The sequence below is a fragment of the Entelurus aequoreus genome, linkage group LG11 (assembly GCF_033978785.1).
Source record: "Entelurus aequoreus isolate RoL-2023_Sb linkage group LG11, RoL_Eaeq_v1.1, whole genome shotgun sequence".
Lineage (NCBI taxonomy): Eukaryota > Metazoa > Chordata > Actinopteri > Syngnathiformes > Syngnathidae > Entelurus > Entelurus aequoreus.
The window spans coordinates 37,744,408-37,764,951 of record NC_084741.1 but is presented as its reverse complement, the minus strand read 5'-3'; the positions used below and the strand labels follow the sequence as shown (position 1 = coordinate 37,764,951).

Here is a 20,544-nt window from a genome sequence, read left to right as displayed (position 1 = left end):
TAAACAAATAATTATTTTGCCTAAGCCCCGTTTCAGCCACACTAAACCATGGTTTAAGGTTCCCCTCCTCGGACAAATTTTCACACAGGTAAGTGCGCTGTGTAGTTTTTGAATCTCCGGCTCTTAGCGTTGTATGGACTCATTGATCGTTTACAAAGTGAGTTCGGAGAGGAAGTGACGCCAGAAAGACCACGCCCACACGGGTAGTGACGTCAGAAAGAACGCCCCACAGCCAGCTTCATAATAAAGCGGTTTCATAACTCAGAGCTAACCACTGGAAATATGGAGGCGAGTCATCCAGACATGCCCGTGTTTCTCCTTCTGCCTGTACAGACGCTTGTGGAAATCACACATGAATACCTTAAGAGAAAGCGATTGCAGCTATTTTGGATACAACACTTCTCAGACGGCAAGAGAACTTTCCAATGTCCAGGTCAGCTGTGATTCTACTTACCGAAAAACTTTGCCTATTTGTCGAAGAAGAGTCAACGAGAATGCGGGCTCCCGTGAATGTGATAAAAAAAGGTAGCGTGTGCTTTGTATTACCTGGCCGTCGAGGAAAGACTAACTACGGAAAACGGCGAATGCTTTTGGACTAGCAAAGCAGACTGTATCAGTTATTGTCCGCCATGTATGTCGCGGACACAACGAACTCACCATCTCAACGAACTCACCAAAAACGAATGGACAATGAAGGTGAAAGCAAAAGAGTGAGGAGTGTCCTGACCAGATATCTAGATCTCTAGTTTGATTGATTTAAAATGTTCTTTATCACATTGTTTACGTGTCTAATAAAGATTTGATTAATTTATGATGGCTCAGGTGTGATTCACTACAATAGGGCCCCACAGCACACTGGATTCCAGTTAATTGAAATACCACAACACTGGATATTGTTCAGATAAGTTAAATTTAAGAACTCGCACACAAAGCAACACTGGAGGTGACTATGATGTGCGCATTTCCCGCGCATGCGTACTAGGTCACGTTGCGGAGGCGGGAGGGGGTCTTAAACGGTGGCATTGTTGTGTGTGGACACGGATAAGGTTAGGTGTGATTTACCCTGGATAACCTTATCCGGCTTAGTGTAAACGGGGCCTGAATGTGATGTTGCTGCTACTAGAACCATCATTTCCCTGAGGGCACACTCCCAGGAAATGGAACACAGTCCAAACTTAGTATAATCAAATGTTTTGTGGTAAGATGAGCGGTGTCAATGTATGCAACATGTGACGGACATGGCAAAACACGTAGAATCAAAGTGGATTAAAAATCCATAAAGCACTTGGAGTTAATGATAAAAGCGTCTCTATCTCTTTCCTTTTCTAAAAGGCGGCAGAATAAAAACAAAGAAACTTCACATAGATTGTGCACTGGGTCTGGGCCTGAATGCCCTGGAGTGTCAATTAATTTAGTCTAGGGATTTGTGGCCTACTCTCCCTAATTGAGCCCAATGGAGACCCCCTTGGCTCTTCACCACAACATAGGAAGTAGTGTGTTTCATAATTAATACTTTTCCCCCCTTTTATTAATATTATTTTTTAATGAGGGTGGTAATGTAAGTGTACGCATGCCATTACCGTAAAAGGCCATCAACGGCCATTGTTCACGTCTGCTACAGAGTGGTGAATACGGGAACCTCACTCAAAGCAGCGGTGGCACATTCATGTAAAAGACATGCTTGTGTTTTTTTTTTGTTTTTTTTCCAACATAGAACACAGGCAGCTCAATGAGTCTCATTAGCGTTGCTTAATGTGTGTGCTTTTTAAAGCTGAAAGGTTAATGCCTGACTTGCTGTCATCTCGCTGGAGCTCTCTTTTTTAATTTGATGCATAATTCTTTTTTTGTCAGCAGCCAACAAGAGCCTCTTCACAGAACGCAGATGTGTCGTATTTTTAACTCGCCTCCAAACCAAAACACAAAGACGCAAAACCACTTCTAATTAAACCTGTTTTAATATTCCTCTTTGCGTTTCTTTCTGGTGCGCTACCTGTATTAGCAATATTTCTTTCTGTCCACAGAAAATCACTCCTGGCGATTAAACAAATTACTTCCTACCACCTGGGAGTTGTGTGTCTACAGGAAACAATAAAAGGTAGGATTTACAATGCTGCCACCTTGACATTCTTATAAAAGTACCCTTTGAAATTGCGATTTACTCGAAAATGCTGCTTTCCAGTTGCAGGTCAGTTGTCGAGGAAACCGAAACCACAGGTAACCATTCGTTGCTTTTGCATTTTTATCTGCGACTTTTGTCAGGGACAGAATGAGCATATTTAATAATCAAGGATTTTTGATTGCCGACTAATAATTCTATTTTTTATACGATATGTTATACTCTTTTCTAACAGAGCGACTGCGATAATCCAGGTGTAAGTCTTGAGTACAATAAAGCTGCACATGACAATATTTCTTCTTTTTAGTAATATGAAGAACACGGTGGAGACAGACTTGATGAGTTGGTCGACATAAACAAGACCAACATAAATTAAGTAAGTTGCACTGCAGTACAGTCAGGTTGTGGCCCAATTTCAGTCTTCAATATTACTTGTGTATGTGCTTTTTAATGAAAATATTACATTGCTAATTATCGTAATTTCCGTACTACGAGCCGCGCCGTTTTCCTACGCGTTGAACGCTGAAACTTATAAAACGCTGCGGCTAATCTATAGATTTGTTTTGGCTAACAACCCTAATGTAACAAATAGTTTGGACCGACAAAGACACTGAAAAGTGTGCTATTGTTTGTGCTAGGGAGCAATCTTTTGCACACGTTTGCTTTCCCCAGGTGCTGTGGGTTGAAAATGGACTTCCTTTTTCGTGTCTTGAACCGGAAGTGTAAGTCCCATTTCGTCTTCTTTTTCTCCATAGCGTTTCTGCTCGAAAGTATTCTTCATTCATCACTCCAAGCAAAGTTTTACAATATAGCTAAATATCTATAGAGCTATAGATTACTGCCGCCTGAAAGGCACCTTTTGGAAACAATTAGGGCACCTAAACAAACATTTACAGAATCTTTGGTACCGGATATATCTGAAGTTTATAGCTTTGGGCGGTATAGCTCGGCTGGTAGAGTGGCCGTGCCAGCAACTTGAGGGTTCCAGGTTCGATCCCTGCTTCCGCCATCCTAGTCACTGCCATTGTGTCCTTGGGCAAGACACTTTACCCACCTGCTCCCAGTGCCACCCACACTGGTTTAAATGTGACTTAGATATTGGGTTTCACTATGTAAAGTGCTTTGAGTCACTAGAGAAAAGCGCTATATAAATATAATTCACTTCACTTTAATGAACAATTTCCCCTTGTGGATCAATAAAGTTTGTCTAAGTCTAAATCAATTCATACTTACTAAACCGTCCCTTATGTGATGTCTGTAGTAGTGTTTTCATGCATATTTGTACGTGCTACTGTAATGTAAGCAAACTAGCATCGTTAGCATTGGCGAATTTGCTAACACGTTTACAAGTATCTGTGTTAGTAGTTTGAAATAACAATGGCATTCTTTTTTATTGTTTCAATTGAATAAGTTCACCAAAACGTCACCGTGGACCTGTTGAGTCTGTTTAGCTGATTGGATAGCTAGCTTCTGCAGCTAGTGGGTCCATGACAATGACATCTGTTTTGTTTGTTCAGCCGTTTTACTGCCGTCTGACAGGCACATTTTGGAAACAATTAGGGTATGTAAAGAAACATTTACATCATCTTTGGTACTGAATATATCTGCGGCTTATTGTGCGGTGCGGCTAATAGAAGTAAAAATGAGGGATGTCCGATAATGGCTTTTTGCCGATATCCGATATTGACCAAACCCTTAATTACCGATACCGATATCAACCGATACCGATATCAACCGATACCGATATATACAGTCGTGGAATTAACACAGTATTATGCCTAATTTGGACAACCAGGTATGGTGAAGATAAGGTCCTTTTAAAAAAAAAAAAAAAATTAATTAAATAAGATAAATAAATTAAAAACATTTTCTTGAATAAAAAAGAAAGTAAAACAATATAAAAACAGTTACATAGAAACTAGTAATTAATGAAAATGAGTAAAATTAACTGTTAAAAGTTAGTACTATTAGTGGACCAGCAGCACGCACAATCATGTGTGCTTACGGACTGTATCCCTGCAGACTGTATTGATATATATTGATATATAATGTAGGAACCACAATATTAATAACAGAAATAAACAACCCTTTTGTGTGAATGAGAGTGAATGAGTGTAAATGGGGGATGGAGGTTTTTTGAGTTGGTGTGCTAATTGTAAGTGTATCTTGTGTTTTTTATGTTGATTTAATAAGAAAAAAAGAAAAAAAAACGATACCAATAATAAATAAACGATACCGATAATTCCCGATATTACATTTTAAAGCATTTATCGGCCGATAATATCGATATTATCCGACATCTCTAGTAAAATTATTAATTTCTTCAGCTTAATTAACGGTGCGCTCTATAGCCCGGAAAATACGGTAATAATTCCTACTTCGCAGGAATTAATTCACCACAGGCTCGTAACCAATTACCCAGTCCTGAGCACGGTGAGAAAACTGCAAACACCAAGCAACATTGAAAGCATCAGCAAAAAACACAGATAGAGAAGCACAAGGGTCTCCTGTATTTAATCAGGTGGTGCATTACTGTTATTCAAGAGAAGATTGAGGGCAGCAAGAAACTGGAACGGTGCTGCAAAGTAGAGACTGTGGAGCGTCTTGGGTAAGCTGACCTTAACATGTGTTTATATTGGTCATTTCTAGCTCTGTTTCCTTAAAAATTATGATGGCAAATTAATGCCACTTGAATTCAATAGTGTTTCTCACCTTCTTTATCAAACTCCTGTCACTTGCAACTTTCTTTGACCCCCCTGGTGGCTTATTTGTCAGTCATGTTCAGTCAAAAGTACAGAAACAGAGCCACCAATTTTCAGATGGCACGCAGAAAAACAAACTTGTTTGTTACGTGCAATGTTTGGCTGTATATTAACAGATGGCATACAAAAACCAAGGCATAGAATATGGCAAAAACAGATTATATGAGATCCAGGTAGAACTGTACCTGGCTTTCCCAATGGGAAAAAATGGATAGCGAGTAGAACCGTGTTCGGCTGGTACCGTGTAGTGGAAAAGGCGTATTAGTGACCTGATTTTTAGCCAACTTCGCTGGCCAGAAACGTTTTTAATTCAACATCGAATGCTCATTTTGTTCATTTGATTTCTTGTAAGAGAATGCATCCTTTTCAACCTTCCAGAAGACGATAAAACGGAGAAAGGGGAGAGCTGTTACCTGCTGACCTCAATACTTCCTACTTTGTATTGAGCACAAAGAAAGGAAGGGGAAAAACTAATTTCCTGAAACTCCATCTCTTAAGTGTTGATTAGTGAAGGATTGTAATTAGAATGAAATGTGAAGTCAGGCTTTTTCAGAGTGCACCGCTTCCTTTTAGAAAAATCAGGCCATGATTAATGAATACATGATTAATGAGCGAACTAATTAATCAATATATTATTAAAGCAGCAAGCAGTGTGAACAAGGAGCGGGCGGGATGGCGCTTGGATAAAAGAGCTGCTTAGGTGATGTGTTGCGGTCTCATCTGGCGGTCCGTGTTCTGATCTAAGGAAAGTGACGGATGGAGGGAGATGGCTGAAGCCTCGGCATCTGCCAGCAGCCTCTGGTGTGAGAGCCCTGACCTCAAAATACTGCATTTGCAAGTTCCGTTGCTAATCTGGAGGTCGGGTCAGAAGGTTGCGCAAGAGCCATGATGCTGCAACACTAATATTGTTTGCACTGCTAAGAAGACACAGACAACACTTCTTTTTATTTATTTATTTTATTTATTTATTTATTTATTTTTTATTAAATTTGACAGGTATTACAATATACAATAAAAGAGTAATCACATGTTTTCCCCTTTTTCCCCACCCACTTTCAAGAACAGCAACCCAACACATACTCCATAAACACATAACCCCCCCCCCCCCCCCCCCCCCCCAGGTCCTACATAAGTTAAAGGTACAGTCACAAATGGAAAATAATTAGTACATCACTTTCTTCTCAACATAGGCAGATAGTAAATATACACCCGGAATAAATATAAATAAAATAAATGAAATGAGAAAGAGAACAAAAAAAAGGAAGCTGGTTTAAGAAAAGTTAACTTTTCATCTGTCCTGTAGCATCTTTAATTTAGCTATGTAGTCAACCACACAGCCCCAAACAGAATACAACTTCCCAGGTGCCCCCCTAAGATTGAACTTTATTTTCTCCAGATCTAAATACATCATAAGGTCTGTAAGCCATAAGGAGGCTTTGGGGCAGACTGGTGACTTCCACTCCAGCAAAATTCTCCTACGTGCTAATAAGGATGCAAAGGCGATACTATCCTTAAATTTTCTCCTTATTTGGGGATCTGATACCGTCCCAAAAATAGCCATTTCTGCACATAGACACCGACAACACTTGTGCAAAAAGTTCCCTGTCAAAAGAAGCCTGCTTCCTCCCGTCTTTAACTAGGACAGTCCATCAATCTTTGATTACGGGCCTCTGCTGTGTGACCGAGCTGATGAGACATCACAACAGGGTTTGATGTAGAAATGTAACTGTGATATAGTGGACGGCTTCAAGTCAGGTTTGATCTCCCCCCTGCACTGGATTTTAATCGCTATAGTGAAAGAATGAACTGTGTGATGCATACCACCCGCCCCCCCCTGTGGAACTCGCCACACTTTATCTTTCTGGCATGCGGGGGCTTCCTCCGCTACCTTTTAGCTTAGCTTTCATGTCTGCCAAAAGTCCCTTGAGCTAATGCACAACAGGATGTAGAGTGCACAAAATATTAGTTCATAAGCGGATGGGTTTATTGTTTCTTTTTAAAATGCAGCATTTCTCTTTAAAGCTGCCCCCCCCCCCCCACACACACACACAGTACCAGGAAAGCAGTCCTCAAAGCCAGAACATGAGAGAAGGGTCTTTCATCCCAGGCGTATCTTCCCTGGCATTTACTGGTGCCCTTATTAAGAGCCTTGCGAGTGACGGAGACACAGTGTGCTAGGGGACTCTCGGGGGGCTGCAGCAAGCTCAGGGCGATATCGTGATCATGTTTATCCACTCACGCTGCTTTGGAAAAACTTGCCTTACCGTGGACGCCTTGCCCCTCAAACTCACGGCCTCTTTGCAGGAAAACGTGTTCAATGGAAAATACGAATGATTTATTGATTTGTAAGAAATATGTTAATCGTGGGGAACACATTTTTGATTATTGAAGCAAAATGGAGTGCATTACTTGGATGTAACCAGCAGAGGTGATGTTGATGCAGAAAAGGTAGAGTGGGTTGCAATCATGTGACCTACAGGCACATCTGGGCACTACCGGGTTCCAGACGATGGTCTAAGCCAGTGTTTTCCAACCTTTTTTGAGCCAAGGCACATTTTTTGCGTTGAAAAAATCCGGAGGCACACCACCAGCAGAAATCATAAAACAACGAAACTCAGTTGACAGTAAAAAGTTGTGGTCGCAATTGTTAGATATGACTTGAAACCATAACCAACCATGCATCAATATAGCTCTTGTCTCAAAGTAGGTGAACTGTCATGACCTGTCACATCACGCCGTGATTTATTTTGAGTTTTTGCTGTTTTCCTCTGTGTAGTGTTTCAGTTCTTGTCTTGCGCTCCTATTGTGCTGGCCTTTTCTCTTTTTTTTGGTATTTTCCTGTAGCAGTTTCATGTCTTTCTTTGAGCGATTTTTGTTTTAGCAATCAAGAATATTTCAGTTGATTTTATCCTTCTCTGTGGGGACATTGTTGATTGTCATGTCATGTCCGGATGTACATTGTGGACGCCGTCTTTGCTCCACAGTAAGTCTTTGCTGTGGTCCATCATTCTGTTTTTGTTTACTTTGTAGCTAGTTCAGTTTTAGTTTCGTTCTGCATAGCCATCCCTAAGCTTCAATGCCTTTTTGTTAGGGGCACTCACCTTTTGTTTATTTTTGGTTTAAGCATTAGACACCTTTTTACTTGCACACTGCCTCCCGCTGTTCCCGACATCTACAAAGCAATTAGCTACCGGCTGCCACCTACTGATATGGAAGAGTATTACACGGTTACTCTGCCGAGCTCTAGACAGCACTGACACTCAACAACAACACATCATTTGCAGACTATAATTACTGGTTTGCAAACAATATTTTTAACCCAAATAGGTGAAATTAGATAATGTCCCACCGCACACCAGACTGTATCTCACGACACACTAGTGCCGTGACACAGTGGTTGAAAAACACTGGTCTAAGCCCCATTTGGCTACTGTTTATTTACCTGAACCAGTGGAGATTTAGGCGTATTTTGAAAGGTTTAGAGGCAAATATAAAAGCGACCATGCAAAAATGTTTTTACATGGGGTGGAGTGGATTTTTACACTCTTGAGAAAAGCATATTTTTAAAAGATGTAAACCATTTATCATCACCAAGAGGTTACTGCTACCTCACTTCATTTGACACTCTCAGTATTTAGAGAATAAATGTTTGAAGGCACATGTCCTTACATCTAGGGGGTCATTAAATTAAGCATTAATCCGTGAAAGACAAAGTTGGACTTATTCTTGCATTGTTAACTAATGTATTTGATTGACATAACAAGTGCTGTGCTACTGTGATCATGACGCTAATGAGAAAAAGGATAATTTTGTTTGCAGTTGATTTCCTGCTACAAATATTAGTCTCAACTACAATTCCTGTCTGCAGTTGTTTTTATGATGTGAAGTTCATATTTTGTCTCAGTATATAGCTATAAATATTTCTGTTGTTCAGCAATGTTTGCTAGCGATATCAAGATTCAATATATGCTGTTGAGCCTATTAGAGATTTATTCATCTAGTTTATTAATAATATTAAAGGCCTACTGAAACCCACTACTACCGACCACGCAGTCTGATAGTTTATATATCAATGATGAAATCTTAACATTGCAACACATGCCAATACGGCCGGGTTAACTTATAAAGTGCAATTTTAAATTTCCCGTGGAACTTCCGGTTCAAAACGCCTTTGGAGGATGACGTATGCGCGTGACGTCGCGAGGTCCACGGAAGTGTTTGGACACAATACACAGAGCTCTGTTTTCTTCGACAAAATTCCACAGTGTTCTGGACATCTGTGTTGGTGAATCTTTTGCAATTTGTTTAAAGAACAATGGAGGCTGCAAAGAAGAACGTTGTAGGTGGGATCGGTGTATTAGCGGCTGGCTGTAGCAACACAACAAGGACTACTTACCCTGATAGCAGACGCCTAGCCGATGCTAGCCGCCAAACCCACGGATGAAGTCCTTCGTCGCGCTGTCGATCGCTGGAACGCAGGTGAGCACGGCTGTTGAGGAGCAGATGAGGGCTGGCTGGCGTAGGTGGAGCGCTAATGTTTTTATCATAGCTCTGTGAGGTCCGGTTGCTAAGTTGCTAATTTAGCCTTAGCGTCGTTAGCAACAGCATTGTTAAGCTTTACCAGGCTGAGAGTTATTAACCGTGTAGTTACATGTACATGGTTTAATAGTATTGTTGATCTTCTGTCTATCCTTCCAGTCAGGGATTTATGTATTTTGTTTCTATCTGCATTTGAGAACGATGCTATCACGTTAGCTCAGTAGCTAAGTGTGTCACCGATGTATTGTCGTGGAGATAAAAGTCACTGTGAATGTCCATTTCGCGTGCTCGACTCTCATTTTCAAGAGGATATAGTATCCGAGGTGGTTTAAAATACAAATCCGGGATCCACAATAGAAAAAGGAGAGAGTGTGGAATCCAATGAGCCAGCTTGTACCTAAGTTACGGTCAGAGCGAAAAAAGATACATCCTGCACTGCCTCTAGTTCTTCACTCTAACGTTCCTCATCCACGAATCTTTCATCCTCGCTCAAATTAATGGGGTAATCGTCGCTTTGTCGCTCCGAATCTCTCTCGCTCCATTGTAAACAAAGGAAAATTGTGAGGAATATTACCTCCTGTGACGTCACACTACTTCCGGTACAGGCAAGGCTTTTTTATCAGCGAGCAAAAGTTGCGAACTTTATCGTCGATTTTCTCTACTAAATCCTTTCAGCAAAAATATGGCAATATCGCGAAATGATCAAGTATGACACATAGAATTGATCTGCTATTCCCGTTTAAATAAAAACAATTCATTTCAGTAGGCCTTTAAGGATATGTTGTTGACGCTAGTAAATATCACCAAATACGTTATAATGTGGTCATCTGTGTTGAATAAAGCACTTTTTTCCTGCACAACAACAACTAATCCTTTAGTTTCTGTTATGAAAATGGACAATGAAAATACAGTGGATTGGACCAACAACCACAATATTTATTACTAGAATTTAACATGACGTTAGTTTATTTGCACAACCAGTTCTTAGTAGTTATATTTAGGCATAGCAACCATAACAGAACACAAACTAATCTGTTGTCCTTTTTTTACATTTAGTTTTGCTATCAAACACTACTAATGTAGTAGAGAATAAACTTGATTGCATCCCAGAAAGTTTCTCAAACAAATCAAACGTTCAAACAAACAGTTTACAAAGTGATCACTGCAGACACGCACATGGTCCAATTGTATTCCACAAGATGATGAAAGTGATATTTTAAGAGCTATTTCCTTCCACGCAATTTCGTTTTTTCCCTGACCTTATTACTTATGAACCACTTCTTTCAGGACTCTGTGAAAGTTATTTCCTATCCCTCTAATTGAACGATTGGAACACCCAAGAACAGAACAGCAATACGGCATTTTCTGCTCAAACTCTACACTCACTCTCACTTGTTTTAATCGCTCAAGCTGCTTTAACATCGTGTGAATTAAGCTGCGAAGAAGAAAAATGGATGTGACGTCAAATGCAATCCTCCTATAAAGAGAGTATGGCCAACTTGGATTCAGGCAATCTCAAAGACTGGTCAAAAGGCACTCACGTGACGACAGGGCACCATGACTGCTACTAACATTGATTTGATGCTACGTGTTCCTTGTTACTTTCTCAGCATGTATAAATTCCCTGTTGTTCAGCATGAGGCTACTCCACCCGCGAGAATTGTGGAAAACTTTTCCATTACATTCCCCACGACTCGGAAAGAAGACAAGTATGGGAAGTGAAGGTTCGCCATCAACACTGAAGAGCCACCAATTACAACGTCTTGTGCCAGGTAAACACACGACACAATGTCGTTGTTTTGTTCAGGAGAGAACACAAAGAAGCTTATACAATAAATAACAGAAGACATTAACACATTAAAGACATCGATTGACAAAACAGACTATCTTTGAATTTCAGTAAAACTAAAATATTGCAATTCGGTAGCAGCAAAAGAGAAAGACAAACACAAATACGAATAAACAGAAAAAGAGTAAAATAAAACACATTTTGGGTATTATAAAAGATTATACAATGAAGTGGAAATCTCATAAAAAAATATACAAAATAAAGTGGCAAGAAATACACCAATAATGAATAAGGAAAAATATGTTCTGGACCAAAAATCACTCCATATTCTCTTCTGCTTGCTAGTGTGACCATATCTGAGGTATTGTGCAGAGATATTGGGAAATTATTACAAAAGTACACTTATTCACATACCATGTTACAAAAAAGAAAGATTAGTTAGAATAATAGATGAGTGATACATACAGTGATTCCAATACATTGGAGGCAGCAACAACAGACGACATACTTCACACAAAAGTCACAATTTCGCCGTGATTGTTGGTCCAAAGCTAATAAAGATTTTGGCAAAATGAAGGTAATAAGTTATTTTTTTGGTCAAAACGACAGCAATTGTATGCATTCGGGGCACAGCCCCACACGTCTTTGGTAGCTGTGATGGTTCCTGTTGTTTAGTTTGCATACCCTCTTTATACATGACTCTGAGAAGAGGAAAAAGAAGGATTTCACATCAGTAATAGGCAATACAGCTAAAATATGTATCGCAATATATGTTGCAACCTCCTGTGATAACGATATACATCACAATATATTACTAGGTATCTAAATGATAATAGAACCATTTCAAAATTGGTTACAAAGGCTCCTAATTTAGCTGCTGACGTATCATTTAGAGTAGTATTATTTTCCTTCAAACTGTGGAGAGATGTTAGCCGTTTGCGAGGAAGCTACAGTACTTTTAGGACGTGGTGTTTTTTTTGTCGCGTTCAAATTTGCGGGGCACATCCAAAATGCGTCATTAACATGCCTTATCACGATATAACGAAATTATTAAAACTCTATCATCGACCAAGTGCACCGACAAGTGCACTGGCCAATGCAGCACTGAACATTTAGAGAGAGACTCCTCCACTTCATGATATATATATTTTTAAAAGCAATACATTTCCAAATGTTACATTCGGTTATTGGGTGAAATCGTCTTAGTCCACAACACCCACATTTCCGAAAATATGTTATTCACATTTCATTAACATGTACTGACGGTAAAGAACACAACAGGCGTAGAAGAAACCAGAAAACGTGTCCTTTCGACAAAACTTGCAGTCGCTGGTGTTGCATTCTGTTCCTAAACACAGCATAGCATCACACAGTTCCTTGGAGTCAAGTGTCTGTGAATGGCTCTTTGTCACACTGGCTGGTTGGCTCATTGAGAATCCAACATTGGACATATGGCTGCTGTGTGTGGGGATGTGTGACGGCAGAGAATGCCGAGGGTTGGTCTCCTGACCTTGTCCTGGCCTGTCACACCTCACCAACGGCTGAACTTACGTCTCCGCTGGTTTGATGAACTTAAACACTTCATTGTGCACTCTTGGGATGTGTTTGGATCTGAGCTGGGACAAATGTGCGCTTCATGAGACTGGTGTACCAAACGTGGAATACGTGCCTTTTCTCAGGCAAAACGATTACACACGGATAAATCCCCACTTTGTCTGCAGAGGCTATTCTAATTGGAACTTAGTAAGACTATACAAAATTCTGGATGGATATACAAAATTCCATCATATCCCCATTCTATACATTTTTCCCTTCTATGCACTTTACACAGTATACATGTTTAATGTGGCATCATAAGTCCAGTGCTTTAACCCATTAGCCTTTATGTTTGAAAATCTTTATTTACTTAATATTTATATTTTTTCTAAGTTTGGACAACTCACAACATTGTCCATTTTATATGTCTTTGTGATAAATGTCTTTAACTTTTTTTGGGGAGGAGGGGTGTGGAATACTTTGGGGAAACAGCATTAGAAAACAATTTTTTATTCTTTTTTAATATTTAAAAAAAATAATATCCCGCAGAACCAGAAAAACTTAATATATATACAGTAATATATAATCTTACCTTTTAGTGTTTTGAGATAAGAGGTGTCTCTCGGCTAATTGTTATGCTTTAAATTGCATGTAAAAATTTGAGTTACAAGCATTCCTGCCATTAGTTGGTGTAGCAAATGTCAAAGTTAATCAACCCCATATAATCCACCCATGTAGTCTTACTCGCTAGCAGTAGCTTATAGCTAGAGATCAACATTACTTTATGATCAAAAACATTACCAAATGCGCCGCCAACTTGGCGAGACAATTTGAGCGTATCACTGCTAGTCTGCACCGTACTGAAGCAGAACGAGTCTAACACCAGCCAAGAATGTTAAAACGATATCTAAACATAGGGACATTTATCAATAAAAAATATAGAAAAGCTGCTGATGGTGTGTTTGACGGTGATGCAGAAGTCCACTCTCCAAATTAAATGCTGTATATTATTATTACATTACTTCATAAAACTACTGTAGTTGTTAGTTGTACATTATTTTGTATTGTTTTTCATACAATATTTCTCAACTAAAAGTTAAATTGCACTTTTTGGAAAATGTCCCTATATATTTTAATTTTTGTCTGATCATCATCAGTTGTGCTTATGTGGCTTAATATGATGACATCACTGATAATTGATAGTACCGATTTCCTTTGTCATTGCTGTGGTAAATCTGGTAGCTAAGATCTAACACATAAAATACTCTTCCTTTTCCTCTCCTTTGCCCTCAAAACATTCAAAGCATGGCCAATCCTTTTTTTTGTTTTGTTTTTTGTTTTTTTGCAGGACGCATCCAGCAAAGGCCTCCGGTTTGGAGCTGTGACAAACAAGTGGAGCGTCGCAAGGCTCCATAAGCCCATCTGGTGCGATGATCGATCATTAGATTGAGAGTGCGGCGATAACTTCTCACTTTGCCTGCTGGCTACCACTGATCCCATATCGCCCTGGCAGGATACGGTATGAATCACAGGAAGTTGAGATCAATCTGTATAGATTTTGCCGCTTGATTATAAATGAAAAAAATAAATCCCATTCGGCTTAGCCACTTGAATGCCTCGGAGGACCACTGCTGGCGTGAGCACCCATGTCTATTAAGTCACCACTTTCTTCATTTTCCGATGTGCGCCTTTTCATCGCTAAGTCTGTCCCTCGCTAAAACCGGCCGTCTTGAGGGAGTCCTCTCCTAAATCTTAATTAAAACAGTCTCCAACTGACCACCCTGCCCTCCCGAGGGTTGGCTGAAAGCAGCTTAGAACAATCAAGACGACGGATTAGAAGTGAGAAGAAAAGCCGAGGTAGAGGAGAAGCGGGGTTTGGTGGGAGACGGGGGCGGGGGGTAGAAACAACAAGGATGGCGTTGCGGAGGAAGAAAAAACACAGCATGGAGGGAAAGAAATGACCCCTTTCCTTTATCCCCTGATCCTCTCTCTGCTTCCCCCCTTTTCTCAATCCCTCCCTCTCCAGCCTCTGGAGTCTCGGCCTGACCTATTGACATTCAGCTTCTCGGCAGATTAAGCAGCGAATGGAGCCTCTGGAAAGGGTAAACACACTGGAGGAACAATGACCAACAGGAGGCAACCTTATTGGATTCTAATTAACTGCCAGGAGAGATGGCTCGTGGCGTGTTAAGTGCTGTGGGATGCCAGTTAGAACCCCAAACATCAAGCGGGATCCCATCACTTTCCTGCATGGCTTCATTTAGCTACTTTCTGGAACTTTTACAATATTCTCGAACATATTCCCCTTTGCTCTACATTTCGTTTTAATTAAGTTCACTAGAGAAATTACTTAGACTAAAAGTAAGAACACACTTAATGTAGCTAATTGTTTTTATTTAAGAAAAAACACCTTGTTGTCTATAGGCCCGTGTTCTATCTTCCCCTTGCTGCTTGCAAGATGCGCTTTTGTTTGGTCATACTTGTTTATGTTGATAATTATTGCAATAACAAAGTTCATCTATGTCCGATAGAGGGAACAAAATACAAGATTGAAGGTGTCAAAGACAGAAATGTTTTAGCTACACATTCTCATTTCCAAAATAAACCTTGATATCCACTAAAGGAGAAGTTTTGGGTGGCAGTTCTTGGCATTTCTTAATCATAGGGCAAGCAAACCCAAGAGGGCCGCCTAAAATATCTCTTTCTTAGCTGTGGTCCGTATGAGCCGCAGTGGTACTCAGTTGTAATGCACTTTTCCACCACGTGCGGCAGTAATTACCATATCATGCAAACAGATGAAGTCTGGAGCTAAAGTCATAGAGAAGTTTCTTCAGTGCAAAAAATAATGACTTAAGTAGTATATTTTCATTTGAACTAACATTTTATTGACAGTTTATGTAAGAAACATGTATTTATAATTAAAAATAAAAAGCCTGCTCAGTGGCCTTGTGGTTAGAGTGTCCGCCCTGAGATCAGTAGGTTGTGAGTTCAAACCTAGGCCGAGTCATACCGAAGACTATAAAAATCAGACCCAATACCTCCCTGCTTGGCACTCAGCATCAAGGGTGGGTATTGGGGGTTAAATAATCAAAATTATTCCTGAGCGCGGCCACCGCTGCTGCTCACTGCTCCCCTCACCTCCCAGGGGGTGGAACAAGGGGATGGGTCAAAAGCAGAGAGTAATTTCACCACACCTAGTGTGTGTGTGTGACTACAGTGGTACTTTAACTTAACTTTAATATCATCAATTTAATTAATTAATCAAGTTTTAACAAAATCTTCCAGTTGAGCCAATCCTTGACTGTTCAACAAAAGAAAGCAGTCGAACAAAACGCTCAATTATTTCCATCTATTTGCCAGCTGTTTCAAATCTGACACCCTGGAATGGATTCTCATTAAGGGTCTTCCTCAGAGATCCATTTGCATTCTTTCTTCTCACCTCTACGTTTCTTCTTCGAACACCACCACTTGAGGATTTTCAGCTTGAGCGATCAAGTTAAAATAGGATGGTGGAGATTATTTGATATTGAGCCGACTGAACTGTGTGGAGTGAGGAGAGAAACCGTTTTCCTGCAACAATGTCGTAGGAGGAATCGTACCTCAGTAAGCATGAATCTCCAAATATGACAAACCTCCTTTCTGTATTTTTCCTTTTTCCAATTAACCAGCGCACTCTTCTTTAAACGTAAAGTAGATTCATCACTGGTGTAGGGCCCTCAGCATTGCAGCGGTCCCCTGATTAGGCGCCCTCACAATTGTCCCCTCTGCGTAAAGAACCGAAGGCGCTAATGAGACTGCTTTCATTAAAGGGACAACGCAAGCAGGACCCCGCCACAGACAGGCCATCGTCACCTCGGCAGGCATTTAGAGCAATTCATTAATTGGTGTGAGAACACACACATGTGCAAAAAACCTGGTCTCTCACACCTCGCTGTGAATACACGACCGGAGTGATGTAGGTATTCCCTGAACCCGCCGCTTGTTAACACATTACCTGGGATCAAAAGAAGCAAAGGCTGCTGAGAGGACTCATTATTGAAATGGGAAAAACCGCAGCCCAGTGTTATGTCTGTCCTTTGGCGAAATGTAAGCTTCATTCTTCCCTTTTTTTTATTTATTATAAAATGTGATCTGTTCTCTCGCCATCATCATGTGAGGCTTTTGAAACCTCTCGAGAACATTTTTTCTCTCCGTCTGGATTCAAGTGGAAATGAATTGGACTTCAGTTGTGAGTCAAGCCTGGAGGTATAAAAGATCCACATGACCGCTGCCCATTTCCACACCATTACCACAACAGTCATGGCTCTAATACGTTGAAATGGACCATTGATTTCTCTCATGCAGCCTCACTTTCATCCCCCAAAAAGTAGTCTCAACTGCCCTGATATGCACCCTGTTTTTTTGTTTCGCAAACCATCACATGCCCAATGGCTGCACACACAAACCTTTAAACCTAATAGATACAATGCTGCTTCCCTGCATGGGGAGTTAAACAAAGGCCCCCGGTTGAAATTGGCTTTTAAAGAAGTGCCTGCAACAATCAGGGAGTCGACCTGAGCTACTGTTGTGTATCAAAAGGGGAGTTTAGAGAAAGAATAGTTCATCTAAAGTGTGACGCTTGGAGCGCTTTCAAAAGGCCAACAATCAGGCCGGGCTGCCCCTCACTCTTTTGGTCAGCTGTTTAACTGCCTGCTGATTGAGGGGCTTCATTAGGGGCTTATTTATCTTTCCGTGTATCACAGTCCTGAAAGACTGCTGACAAGCTGAGTACACCCACACACACTCACACACAAACACACACACACTAACCTGAGCAGATGCATGGCTGCATTAGCACATGTCAAACATTAACAGACACAACACAGCCTTAGTGGAATGTAAATCACACCCATCTAAATATTCTGAAAAAAAAATGGCTCAAGACATCTCAAACCAACAAGTTTTGTGTGTTTTTCCCAAAGAAAACTACAAGCAAAATAAGAATATTCGTGATAACCATTGAGCCACATTCTTTCTATGAAGGTGTAGCACAGTGGTGTCCAAAAAGTGGCCCAAAGCCATTTGAGGACAGCAGCTTGTTTTTCATTGGCCTGCATCACATTCTAAAATGGCATTTAAACAAGAATAAAGAACAAAAAAAGCTGGAATTTTGAATACTAAAGTGTAAATTGACAGATTGAACTTTAGTAAAATTGAAATTTGAATCAGCGTTGACCACATCTTAGGTATAGGAGTCATTCTATATCAGTGTTGTCCAAAAGTGCGACCCATAGGCCTTTTTCCGCACAAATAATTTCCATCCATCCATCCATCCATCCATCCATCTTCTTCCGCTTATCCGAGGTCGGGTCGCGGGGGCAGCAGCCTAAGCAGGGAAACCCAGACTTCCCTCTCCCCAGCCACTTCGTCCAGCTCTTCCCGGGGGATCCCGAGGCGTTCCTAGGCCAGCCGGGAGACATAGTCTTCCCAACGTGTCCTGGGTCTTCCCCGTGGCCTCCTACCGGTCGGAAGTGCCCTAAACACCTCCCTAGGGAGGTGTTCGGGTGGCATCCTGACCAGATGCCCGAACCACCTCATCTGGCTCCTCTCGATGTGAAGGAGCAGCGGCTTTACTTTGAGCTCCCCCCGGATGGCAGAGCTTCTCACCCTATCTCTAAGGGAGAGCCCCGCCACCCGGCGGAGGAAACTCATTTCGGCCGCTTGTACCCGTGATCTTGTCCTTTCGGTCATAACCCAAAGCTCATGACCATAGGTGAGGATGGGAACGTAGATCGACCGGTAAATTGAGAGCTTTGCCTTCCGGCTCAGCTCCTTCTTCAACACAACGGATCGATACAGCGTCCGCATTACTGAAATACATTTTTTTACACATTTTTTAATTTTTTTGCGAGGCACGGTCTTAAAGGGGAACTGCACTTTTTTGGAATGTTGCCTATCGTTCACAATCAAGAGAGAAAATACGTTTTTTTTTCGCTTTCTAACATAAAAATCGTCTCGTTCTTGATGGCTAGCAATGCAGCTAATTGGAGCAATCAATTTTACCTCTAAATTACTTTAAAAATGCATTCAAAAACCATCAACAATACTTCATTCACGTTCCGTAACCTGTATAATAACCAAACTAATAACCAAGCTGTGGCGACTTTGTTATTGTGAGTGCGAACACTAAGGAACTCTTTTTCTAGCCTAGTAACACATCGGCGTGCTACGGTATTAGCCGTAGAAGCTAACTACGTCAGCACGAAATGCGTTTGAGTTTGTAATGCACAACACTGTGATAAAACACCAATCTGTACTGACTGAAAAACATGAACAATCATATTACAGTATCTGTAAAGTATTAGCCCACATTTCATGTTTTGTTTGTACACAGCTAGCTTGACAGTGTATGTAGTTGTAATAACAAACATAACGTGCTTCGTGTATCAAGATCAATATGAAGTGTGACTCACTTGATGGACAGTTGTCTGTTTGGTCCAGCTGGCAGGGGACGTTTTTTCCGGTTAATTATGGGTAAGCACTCCATGTATGTCAAAATAGCTCGGCTTCAAGTTCCATATTTTGCAGCTTCGATTCCGCCTGCTCCAACGTCTCACTCTTCCTTTGAGCTTGCTTCTATAACCAGCATTTCATCCTCCATAAATTCAGATTCAAAAAGATAAGGTTGTGAATCCTCATTTGTCCAAAAATAGTCGTCTTTGTTGTTTGTTACCAAATCTGCCATGATTAAAACACAGTCACGTGTTTGCATCCGAAAGGGGTCGTTGCCAGAAGTCAGACGTGCGCTGCTATGGAAACGGAAATAAATGCGCCGAATAATTAGTTCCGGCAATGATTAAATTGACCAAAATACAGTAAATATTGTAAATATTACATATTGTTATGAACATGTCTGTTACTACATTATATATAGACTTGCAGTGTGTATATAAAATGTTGATGGAGGGTTTTGAAGTTGTTTTAGAGGGCTTTGAAGGCTACAATTGTGACTCCCATTAGCCAGATCTTCAAAACGTTTTTATCATCTTTAAAGGCCTACTGAAACCCACAACTACCGACCACGCAGTCTGATAGTTTATATATCAATGATGAAATATTTACATTGCAACACATGCCAATACGGCCGGGTTAGATTAGTAAAGTGCAATTTTAAATTTCCCGCAAAATATCCTGCTGAAAACGTCTTGATATGATGACGTTTGCGCGTGACGTCACGGATTGTAGCGGACATTTTGGGACACCATTGTGGCCAGCTATTAAGTCGTCTGTTTTCATCGCAAAATTCCACAGTATTCTGGACATCTGTGTTGGTGAATCTATTGCAATGTGTTTAATGAACAATGGAGATAACAAAGAAGAAAGCTGTAGGTGGGAAGCGGTGTATTAGCGGCCGGCTGCAGCAACACAAACACGTAGCGGCTACATCGTAGCCGGTGTTTCATTGTTTACATTCCCGAACGATGACAGTCAAGCTTTACCATTGGCCTGTGGAGAACTGGGACAACAGAGACTCTTACCAGGAGGACATTGAGTTGGATACGCGCTACCGTGAGTACGCAGCTGCGGCTTCCAAACATTTGATCGCTTGCCCGTACGTGCGTGCCGCTATGTGCATGTCACGTATGTAACTTTGGGGAAATATATGTGCTGTATGAACTTTGCGGAGGTGAACGGTACTTTGGGCTGTGGGATTGAGTGTGTTGTGCAGGTGTTTGATTTGTATTGGCGGGTTATATGGACGGGAGGGGGGAGGTTTTTGTTAAGCGGGATTCATTTGTGGCATATTAAATATAAGCCTGGTT

The 20,544-nt window shown here is 40.9% G+C and overlaps 1 protein-coding gene and 1 long non-coding RNA gene across 3 annotated transcripts in view; one reads left to right on the top strand and one right to left on the bottom strand.

The window, feature by feature from the left end:
- The window catches only part of kirrel3l (kirre like nephrin family adhesion molecule 3, like), a 96,089-nt gene that overhangs the window by 56,875 nt on the left and 18,670 nt on the right, over positions 1-20,544 (bottom strand). The window lies entirely within an intron of this gene.
- LOC133660071 (uncharacterized) overlaps positions 1-20,544 on the top strand; it is a 59,603-nt gene that overhangs the window by 27,890 nt on the left and 11,169 nt on the right. Inside the window, exons 3-6 of the long non-coding RNA XR_009827768.1 lie at positions 2,022-2,095; positions 2,180-2,492; positions 11,053-11,189; positions 14,091-14,261. This is a non-coding gene — a long non-coding RNA (uncharacterized LOC133660071). The remainder of the gene's footprint in view (positions 1-2,021; positions 2,096-2,179; positions 2,493-11,052; positions 11,190-14,090; positions 14,262-20,544) is intronic.